Source organism: Mercenaria mercenaria, chromosome 16, assembly GCF_021730395.1.
Source record: "Mercenaria mercenaria strain notata chromosome 16, MADL_Memer_1, whole genome shotgun sequence".
NCBI classification, from domain to species: domain Eukaryota; kingdom Metazoa; phylum Mollusca; class Bivalvia; order Venerida; family Veneridae; genus Mercenaria; species Mercenaria mercenaria.
This window is the reverse complement of record NC_069376.1, coordinates 15,218,546-15,229,178: the sequence shown is the minus strand read 5'-3', so window position 1 is coordinate 15,229,178 and position 10,633 is coordinate 15,218,546.

Here is a 10,633-nt window from a genome sequence, read left to right as displayed (position 1 = left end):
TCCTTTAGATTTCCGAAAGTGTAATATCGATACAAATAGAAAGTGTTATCTTCAATGTGAAATATTTCAACATGCATATCTGTAGCATTTTAGTTTGCGTATGTTATGAATACAAATTTAACGAAATGCAACAAAGTAATCTAAGTAAAGTCTGTATTACTCTGAGAGAAAATATTCGTTTCGTTGACCTTTTAGGCATACAGACACTTAATAGGAAATAAATGGTGAAAATAATGGCGGGTTCAAATAGTCTTCAGGTTTTGTGCTCTCATTTCTTAGCTGATTTTGCAGTTTGAGTGTTTTACTGAAAATATTCTTTTTTGCATCAATCATGACCCCTACTTTTCTTTAGATTTTTATTCAGGACTGACAATATTCTTCAAGAAAATGTAAGTTACAAACATTTAAAATGGGTTTTGATGTGTTCTGCAGCCACTGGAAATATGTCAATTTTATATAGAATAAAGAAGAACAGCTATTTACGGTGTTGTAACCTTAATTGGCATTTATATTTAAATTTTAATAGTATATGAACGAACTAATATTACTTTTAAAGATTTAATATCAAATCAGAACGAATGCATTCTGTATGTAATTTGAATGGTCTCCGAAACGGTATAAAGAAAAACATGGTCTGAGGAGACAAAAATATGAAACATGGAATTTTAGCTCACCCTTTCTTGCCGCAATTTCGAATCGAGGATTGATCTCTGTCCTGTCTTTTCCCGGACAAAACGACTATTGACATTTGTTTATATTTATTTATGATGATATTCAACATACTGATTTTTTCAATAAATTTATCTACACACTTTTGCTTATTTTTTGGTTCCAATAAATATTTAATTCCTGAGCGGGTGATATAAAAATGTTCAACCCTCGAAGTGTGAATATTGATCCAGCCTTATACTGGATTTCTTTGTATCAAGCATGTGTCTTCTATTGCAGGCGATTGTCCCAACGCTCTTTGATCGTCTACAACCAGGAAATCAAGTCGAGAGGATTTCGCTGTCATTTTCTCGGAAAACTTAAGAAAAATATATGATTTAATTTGTTTCTGCAGAATCAAAAAGAAAGTTTAGAAATAAAGTAATCACTGAAATAATTTTGACTTTTTAGTTCTCACATTCGTGCTGTTGGCTAAAACATATTCTCCGTAATTATATGTAATTAGTATCATTTTCCCTTTTTAAGCCATCTAGTAGTGCCAATAAGTACTTAGGGGCCTAGTGCAAGCTTGACCTTCAGAATACAGTCTTTCAAATTGCATGACTTGTGTATTGCTGTTTCAAGACAGTCCTTAAAACAACAAGTAACCGACTTATGCTTCCGACTATAGATAAGCACTATAAAAGTGATAATGATTACATGTTTTTGTAGGCCTGTTCTGTATTTATACCAGATTTATTAAAGCCATATTCAACAATCCAAAAACCGTAAAATAAAAAATATTTTCGAATGTTTAATTTTCGCTAATTTTTAATATAACAGGCTATGGTCAAAATAGGATAAATTGACGCTGACATTTTTTTTTTAGAAACAAATTCTTGATCCTGATTTAACTCTAAAACTCATGGCTGCATTTGGGGATATCCTGTCTGGCTTAAACACTTATACCCAGGCATTTTTTAAAACTTGGAAAATATGTGCTTTTGCTCTCTCATTTCTTTTTACGATAGCTTTGACTGATACAGGTATAGACTTACTACTGTATTTCAAATCAGAGTTCATTGTACCAAAGATGTATACTTTGGATAAATATTTCGTATGAACAATTTTGAGTCGTCTAAAATGTTTGCAATCCATTCGCTTTTATAAATAAATGATTTTTGTTTAGGCTTGTGCCAGGGGGCGTGATAGATGTTGCGCAAATTTTACTTTTTTCAGTGAACAGAATCAGTCCAAATGAATCTTTGGTTGCGTAATAAACTTTAGGCTATGCGATATCATTTTCGTTCGTTTTTATAAAGAATTCTGTCAATAACATAAAGTCAGAAATAAAAATTCATTAGATTTTAAAGCTTTATTTAGTATATAACAAATTATAATTATATTAATCTGTTTATATTTGAGGTACAATAGTTTTCGACAAGTATCATGCTATCGAATATGTTTAAAAAGGAAGTATCCTGTTTTCTCATATTCTCGGGGCCTATGGGGTTGTTTTTATTCCCAGTAACAGATTAACCATTTCATAAACAGCATTTGGGTGTTATTTTGTAGAAAATTCACTTGTCTTTCAGATGGAGTCATAAAATGTTACTGAAATTATCCCATTTAATTATTTTGTTTCTGTATTTGATACCACCCTCACCCGCAGAAATGGACCAAGAGTTTCTCGTATTCCCGTGGATTTAGATTTGACTTTTCATCACAAATAATTTGTAGAATTTAAAACATTAAAACTACCATTGTGTTATAAAAAGATATATTCTGTAGTAAATACATCAAGGAATATTACAATTAATTGCATAATCAATAATTTATGGCAATTTGCTAACACCACCAGAAAAAAATAAGGATTTTTTTTTGAAAATTGAGTAAAATGCGGATAGTTTCGTCAGTATGCATTCAAATCACTTGAAATTTTCAGTGTGTCAGTTTTGTACCATTCCTGTCTAGAAAATAACAAACATTAAATTTTTTAAAACTTGAAGGCAAAAAACGAGAATATGAGAAACCCTGAGAATACGAGAAACAGGGATATATTTCACAAGATTTCGACGACTTCCCTTACAACATAGCAACTAAGCTATTCAATTTTGTGCAATCATTATATTACTGAAGTATTACACTCAAGCAGCTGGTAGGATGGTTCTAGGTATTGGAAAAGTTCATGAATTCCGTTGTCTGGTCTTTATCTGTCGGACAGAATGCACCGCAAAGTGTTTTTCTGAATATAATGTAAGAACCGGTCAAGAACGGGAAAAATATTGACTCATTTCGATCGTGTATTCCTCACCTAAATTGTACTATGGTAAATAGATTTACAATTATTCAATATGCATAGTACCCCTGGCCATTTACCGAAATGTGCGTTTTGGGTGAGAAATGCGCGATTGAAATGGGTTAATATTATTCCCGTTCATGACCATAATTTTTAAAGCATACATAGAAGTATGGTATAGGATGTACATTGGCTGTGGTGTTTGGAAGTTTTGTGCAGTAAATATAATTGGTACCATTATAACAAGTGACCATGCCTGCAACAATCCGGTCTTATAGAAAATGTATGAAGTTCTGTAGCTCAAAATAAGAGGTAACCATAGCAACGTGCTACCGGTCCAGGTGATTCAGCATCCCTCTAAAACGATACGTGATTATTAAGATTCGAAATCGGTCTGTTAAATGTATCTAAATTCAGTCACATAATGCAACGATTATAGTTTGAACAAACAATTTAATTACTAGATACTTCAGCCTACTTTGGATGCACATAAAGCGAATTAACTACTTCAAGAGGCTTGTCTACAAATAAAGGAGAAATGAAAACGTTTTTGTTTCAAATCTAACGGTTTCATCATATATTTCTGTCTGTACAAATTAACGCTGAAAATTGTTTTTGAAAATATATTAGTAACACTTTCGTCCTAATCAAGACTTCATTTGTTTTGATCTGATTTGATATAATTCAACAAATGTAAAACAAATGTCAACGGAAGCTTTCTGGATTTTCCTCATGTGATAAAAGAAAGAACAACATTTTATGTATCAAAATTATAAGAAAGCCTTTGAAGTAGGTGCTAAACTGCGTCCATGAGGTCTAGATAATAAAATCATAAAGTCGAGATATCTTTGAATTTGAGTTGTTGGATTAAATAATAAAACATTATTCTTATATCCCTTAAGAATGGGTCGATATGAAAATTGTTTTGTCCTTCTACAAGGTTTTTTACGGTAAAAGAAACAGACTAATATTTATGTACCGGACTGGATGAGGTGTTCGAAGACTAGGGGAGAGGTGTTGAAGTCAACAGGGAGGAGGACTCACGAAATGACATCATGGGTCCCAAATCGGTAAAACACTTACCAGAATGGTGTTCGGGTTAACCGTTATAAAAAAAGAAACAAAAAGAAAAAAAAGAGAAAAAAAACCATATAAAATATTTAATTTGTTTATCTTTTGCTTAACATGATATCATATTATTCTAATATGAAAGTGTTTCTCTCTTTGGGAGAAATAGAGGTCAATTGAAAAATGTATCAATATGATAAGAAAGCCATCAAAGTAGGCGCTACACCGCGCCCATGGGTACTAGATAAGAAGATCACAAAGTTGAGATTTCTTTGACTATGAGTTGTTGAACTGAAATATTAATTTTATATCCCTTAAGATTGGGTCGATATGAAAATTGTGTTGTCCTTCTACAAGGTTTTTACGGTAAAAGAAACAGACTAATATTTAAGTACCGGACTGGATGAAGTGTTCGAAGACTAGGAGAGAGGTGTTGAAGTCAACAGGGAGGAGGACTCACGAAATGACGACATAGATCCCAGATCGGTAAAACACTTAGCAGAATGTTGTTTGGGCCATGAAACCATATAAAATATTAATAAGTTTTGTATTTCGTATGCACCAAAGTTAGTGTTCATATCTTGCTAAATGTGCTACCATTATATTTTTATATAAAATAAAATAGAGGTCAGCTCCTATTTTTTAGTTGGCAGTGTCTCCTTACTCGTAAATGTGCACATGTATGTATTCAAGCTGTACTCTTAGAGTTTTACATTTAGTTAGATGTGCAGTCTCTTAATACATTTTAGTTCAGTGTTTCCGTGAGTTTCATAAATTCATAAAAGATCCACCCACATTACAGTGTAATTTGTCGTCTTATAAAAATACAGTTTCCGGCTTTTCGTAAGAATATTTACAAATGTACAAAAACACATTCCTTTCTGTCAATGTTTCATATTTACCATTAGAAAGTTAAGTTTAAGCTTTAATCTAAGTTCTTTTGTATATTTTTGTATTATGATGTCTGATTTTTGAAACGTAATTTCGATTTATGTCATATTCTTTTTATAATTATCTTATGAATGATGTCACATCAGGCGTGCAATTTCACCGAAAGAGCCAGTGTTGATATGTTTGCCAAAATGTGTATTAGCATATTTATATATTTATGGAGAGTGTCATAGCCAAGAAGCAGTGTGCACAAAGCTATGACTGTCATACAAAATGGTTCGAGTCTTTTTCCTGTGATTCAGCTTCCATATTTGCCGGAACATTTTGAAAATCCTCTAAGATTTCCCTTCAGTCTTTGAAAAATCACTGAAGGAAGTAAAGTATTCAAAGTCACTGAAATATTTGCGTCCCTTTGTTCTTAACATCTCTGCTGCAGGGATAACAAGAAAAGCGGTGTTACCATTTCTCTCAGATTTCTTGCTACATAGTGTTTTTTGTCTTTCACTACTAATTCAGCTTACCCAATCAATTTGTACATCATTGCTTAGTGCAGCTTTAAAACCCAGTCTTACTGATTGCTGTAATTTTCTTTGATGTTTCATTACAGACTTTGAAGCAACAACAAACCATAAGAAATTATATTTATCTAGGTTTGTTTCTTATTACATGTATCACGATCGATGTTCAAAGAAAATGTTCTTTGATAACCGCTGATGTTTCTTGTATGGCGGCTAATGTTTAACTTTTCCTTTAGGTATAATATCACTTCGGCTTACAACGACTGCAAAATTCAGTCACAATTGTTGCCATACGGTGATAGTTTCGGCATTGACAATTTAATTATTGTTACTGTACAGTAACAGCTATATTGATTTTGAAAACCTGTAAATATCCCGTATTCATAGCAGGTGACTCATAGCAATTAAATTGTTTTCAGCATATTTTTTAGATTTTTTAAATGTATTATCCTGATGCGGTTTAAAATATTCCCGTCAGACGACTTGGTTATGAGACTATTTTCCCTGCAAAATGTCTATAATGAACTTGTCCATCTTTCAATTTGGACAGTACCATTAAAAAGGGTACCTACCAAAAAGATACTGACTGAATGGCAAACAGTGGAGATAATGATCATCAGACCGATCGTGATCTACACTGGTCGCAAAGGCAGAGTCAAACGTATCCTACATGATAAGTTTTAATGGCGGCAATCGTGAGAAATCTATTACATCCATAAAGGTAAAAAAAAGTCAAGTGTCCAAAAATTTGAATCAAATAAAGTTCATCTGATAGGTTTATCAGTACATAACCTTGCTGAAGGCTAGAATAATAACGGATTTGGTTCCATGTTAGTCATGTTAGAACTGCTGTCTCATTTAACGAAACCTCGTGGGCTAACAAATTACAGACAGGAATAATTGTAATTGTGGTAACAAACAAATATTCTGACGTCAAGCTTCCGCTTCCAATATCAATATGGTCTAATTTAAGACTGTCCATTGTGATTCAGCAATAGATGTGCCACATTGACATGCGATATTATGTAGATGGCAGATGATATTTTCAGCTTCCTTTATTTGTCTGTTGCCAAAAAACTTCCCTTAGGGATATTGATGACATTTTGTTTCAGGACATTTTTGTAAATACTAAAGATGAATATTATTACTGGAAAAAAATAGTTTATCTTTGTTGTCTATACATCTTACTTTATCTATGTATTTACTTTAATTTATATTTTCACGAGGTGCATTCCGTTCATACACTTTTGTAAGATGGCTTTGATATGAAAGAGCTTTGCTCTTTGAGCGTGAATGTTTCTGTTTAGAATTATATCCTTATTTTCCTTTTGTTATCTCAGTTCTTAATCCTAGTGTTACCGATTGCTTATTTAACTTTCATTTTCTATAATTATTATATCTATAGAAACCACAACACACTGTCTTGAACTAATAAACACTTGATTTGATAACGTTCACATTTTTTTTGTATGTTAGCACCCATTAATGCGCTATAAAAGTTGTTTTCAAAAATCTTCTTCATATCTGCACAGACACAGCATGCTAGCATGTTTCAAGTCATTTTATAACAGGAGAGGCTCACCTCTTGCAATATCGGACAAAAGCAATGGAAAAATTGTTTTATATATAAATGCATTTGGACTAATGTCAAAGGTATTCAAAAGTAGCATTTATGTACATATTAGAACGTATTTTCAGCTGTTTTAAGGTGACAGTTCATTCCCAAGTAAGTTTCTCCTTTGCTCAAGCTAATTTGTGCGTACAGCTTTATGTGTTGTATTACATGTATGAAATGACTATATAAATTGCGAGTTATTGAATTGCTTATCTCTGATGTTATCTATTTATCTCTGTTGCACATTTGTTTAATCTGGCATAACTATGATTACACATATTCAAACACAATTAACTATCTGTGTGTAGACGTAACAAAAACTGCTGTGTAATTTGACAGGGCAGACATTTTCCTATGCTTTAATATGTCTGTGTTTCAACAAAAAGCATTATGCGCTTGTTATAGACAATATTAAGATAGGATATTTGTTTGTAAAAACATTCAAATCATGTTTTGATATAAGTTGTTAAGAAATGTCAATCGTTCTGCACATGTATTTTAATTACACATGATTTAACCAACATGTCGCTTAATTTTTTGATTAAAATTGTAAGATGAAATACGCTTGTTTTCTTTTGTTTTAATTTCGGCACATACAGCTAGATCCTAATAAAAACACTCAAAAGGCTACAGATTGCTCAAACTTTTATGCCTGTTCAAAAGTTGGAGAAACTTGCACGTTTTAGATAAGTCTTGAATACGTTTTGACCAAGTGTTGGTACGGATTGATACGGATTACTACTTTGAGGTACGGATCGATACGGACTACTACGTTTCTATCCGTGGCTAGTTGAAATGATGTCAAAGATAATCGTAATAAAAACGCTGGCTACACGTAGCCTATCTATTCGAGTATATGGGATACACTCTTATTTCGCACCCTGTAAAGATGGTAATGAATAGTTTTGGAGTGATAAACTGAACACAGTGAATAGTTTGTAAAAGTACCAATGATATTGCACAATAGATTTTAGTGAATAAACAAAGAAATGGCAAAAATAAAACATAAAAATGTATGTAATGCAACTTATTATATATATATATATATATATTATATATATATATATATATTTTTTTTTTTTGCTTATGTGTCATATACTCATTGTTTACAGATATTCACCGTCAACCAAGGTGTATAATAAAGAGCCATCATTTGGCTGAATTTGTCAGTGACGTGTTAATTCTTCTTTAAATGTGGTTAAATCGGAATATCAAAAGCCATGGTACCATAACTTATCAAAGCATCAAGTGACTTTCAAATAGATTTCCTTGTTGAATTTATATTTTCATTGATTTTATATGTCTAATCAATTGCTCTGGTTGTATTATATCTTGTTGCTTGTTTCTTTTTTTTTTTTCTTTTCTTTTTACTTTTATAGATAGTTTGTTTTTGTATTTGTCCATTCCTGACTTTAAAACAGTTTTTCATTAAAACATATTCTACACTTTGGCCGTGGGTTATTATGCTTGCTAAATTTCTTGTAATATCAGATTTTAAACTAGACACTGACATATTCCTAGTAACCTCACGGTTCAACGAGGACTTCAAGTTAATCGTTCGTCTGAAAAAAATGATTTCTATGATATTCCAAAAGTATATAAGAAAGATTTATGCTTTGTGGGGCAATATATAGATTATTCATGTTACATCATTCTTTTCTTGGACAAAACTTTTGGTTGTATTGGCAACGGAAACAGTAAAATGCTGTGTATAATCTGGATTCTGAAATCTATAATGTAGGTGACTAAGGTCCATGAAACTTCATCAGCGGATAGAAAACACTCATTACATGAAAGTTAATGGTTTCCGTGAAGCACAACTTAATAATTATCTTTTAACATTTCCTTATTTCCCAACAAACTGCATTTCTGTGAAACTTCATACACACGCTCCTGCATATAAGGACTTTTCACAGGTGCTGACCTTAGTGAAACAATTACTTTAATTTTGTCTGTAAAGGGGCCACTTACTCGTGATGTCAATGTCGTTGCAAGTAGAGGATTTGTATTGCATAGTAATACTTTTCTATCATGTTTATTTTTCATGTTTTAAACAGTTTATAACATATATTGTTTTATGTGCTAATGTTGATAATTTGTAGCCAGTCAGATTAATAAAGCAATGATTAGGTGATTTCTCATATTACAAAAAATGTACTTTAGACACAACACTTGGCGGCGTCTTTGATGCTTGCATCAATGAATTTCCTTGTATGAAACTTACAGACCGGTAACTAAACCTTTATGTGAACGTAGTCATTCATGTTTATCCATAGCTGAACGTACATGTACTTATCCGAGGCTGCCCGTACTTAAGCGTAGTTTAACGTAGTTCATCACAAACTCGACCACGTGCTGGGCAATTTGCCAGACGCAGTAAAACGTAGTTCAGCGTAGTACACCGTACCTATCCGTTCTTATTCGCGTCCTGTATCTTTCTGTTTCCATATTCTCACCATTTTTCAAGTACTAAGACGTACTGCTCCGTACTTATCCGTGTCTGCTCCCCCAAAGACTAATCCCATCCGCACCGTACCTTAAGACACGGACATTTCCGTATGTGTGACTATAGCTTAAAACAACAAGTAATCGACTTACGCTTCCAACAATGAATAAACGCTATAAATGTGATAATGCTTACCTATCTGTACCTGTCAGACAGAATGCACTGCAAAATGCTGTTAGAACCATGGTCATTATTGGCAAGACATGCTAACCCATTTCGATTGCGCATTTCTCATCTAAAAAGCACGATGATAGATAAATTACCAGTTGTTCAATATGCATAGTACCCATTTACCGAAATGTGCGTTTGGTAGAGAAATGCACGATAGAAATATGTTTTTTCCGTAATATACCTAGCTCTGGTGCCTTCACGTTTTTATACACTAATTATAATTAGTACCATTATAACCAGTGACCTTGTCTGCAGCAAACTGGTCTTATAGAAGATGTATGAGGCTATATTTCTCAAAATAAGAGATAACCATAGTAACATTCTATCGGTCCAGGTGATTCAACACTCCTCTAAACGATACGTGATTTGAAATCAGTCTGTTAAATTAAATGCATCGAAATTCAGTCACATAATGCAACAATTATAGTTTGAACAAACAATTTAATTACTAGATATTGCAGCCTGCTTCGGATGCACATAAATTGAAATAACTACTTCAAGCTTAGAGGCTTGTCTGCAAATGAAGGTGCAATAAATGAGTTTTAGTTTCAAATTTAACAATTTAACATTTCTGTCTGTACAAATTAACGCTGAAAATTATTTTCAAAAATATATCGGCAACACTTTTGTCCTAATCAAAACTTCGTTTGTTTCGATCTGATTTGATATACTTCAACAAATGTAAAATAAATGTCAACGGAAGCTTTCCGGATTTTTCTAGAGTTCCTTACTACATGTGATAAAAGAAAGAACAACATTTTATGAATTAAAACGATAAGCAAGCCTTTGAAGCAGCTGCTAAACAGCGTCCGTGAGTTCAAGATATGAAAAACACAAATAAAGTTGAGATATCTTTGAGTTGTTGGTTTTAGTAGTAAAACATTAATTTGATTTCCCTTTGAATTGGGCCGATATGA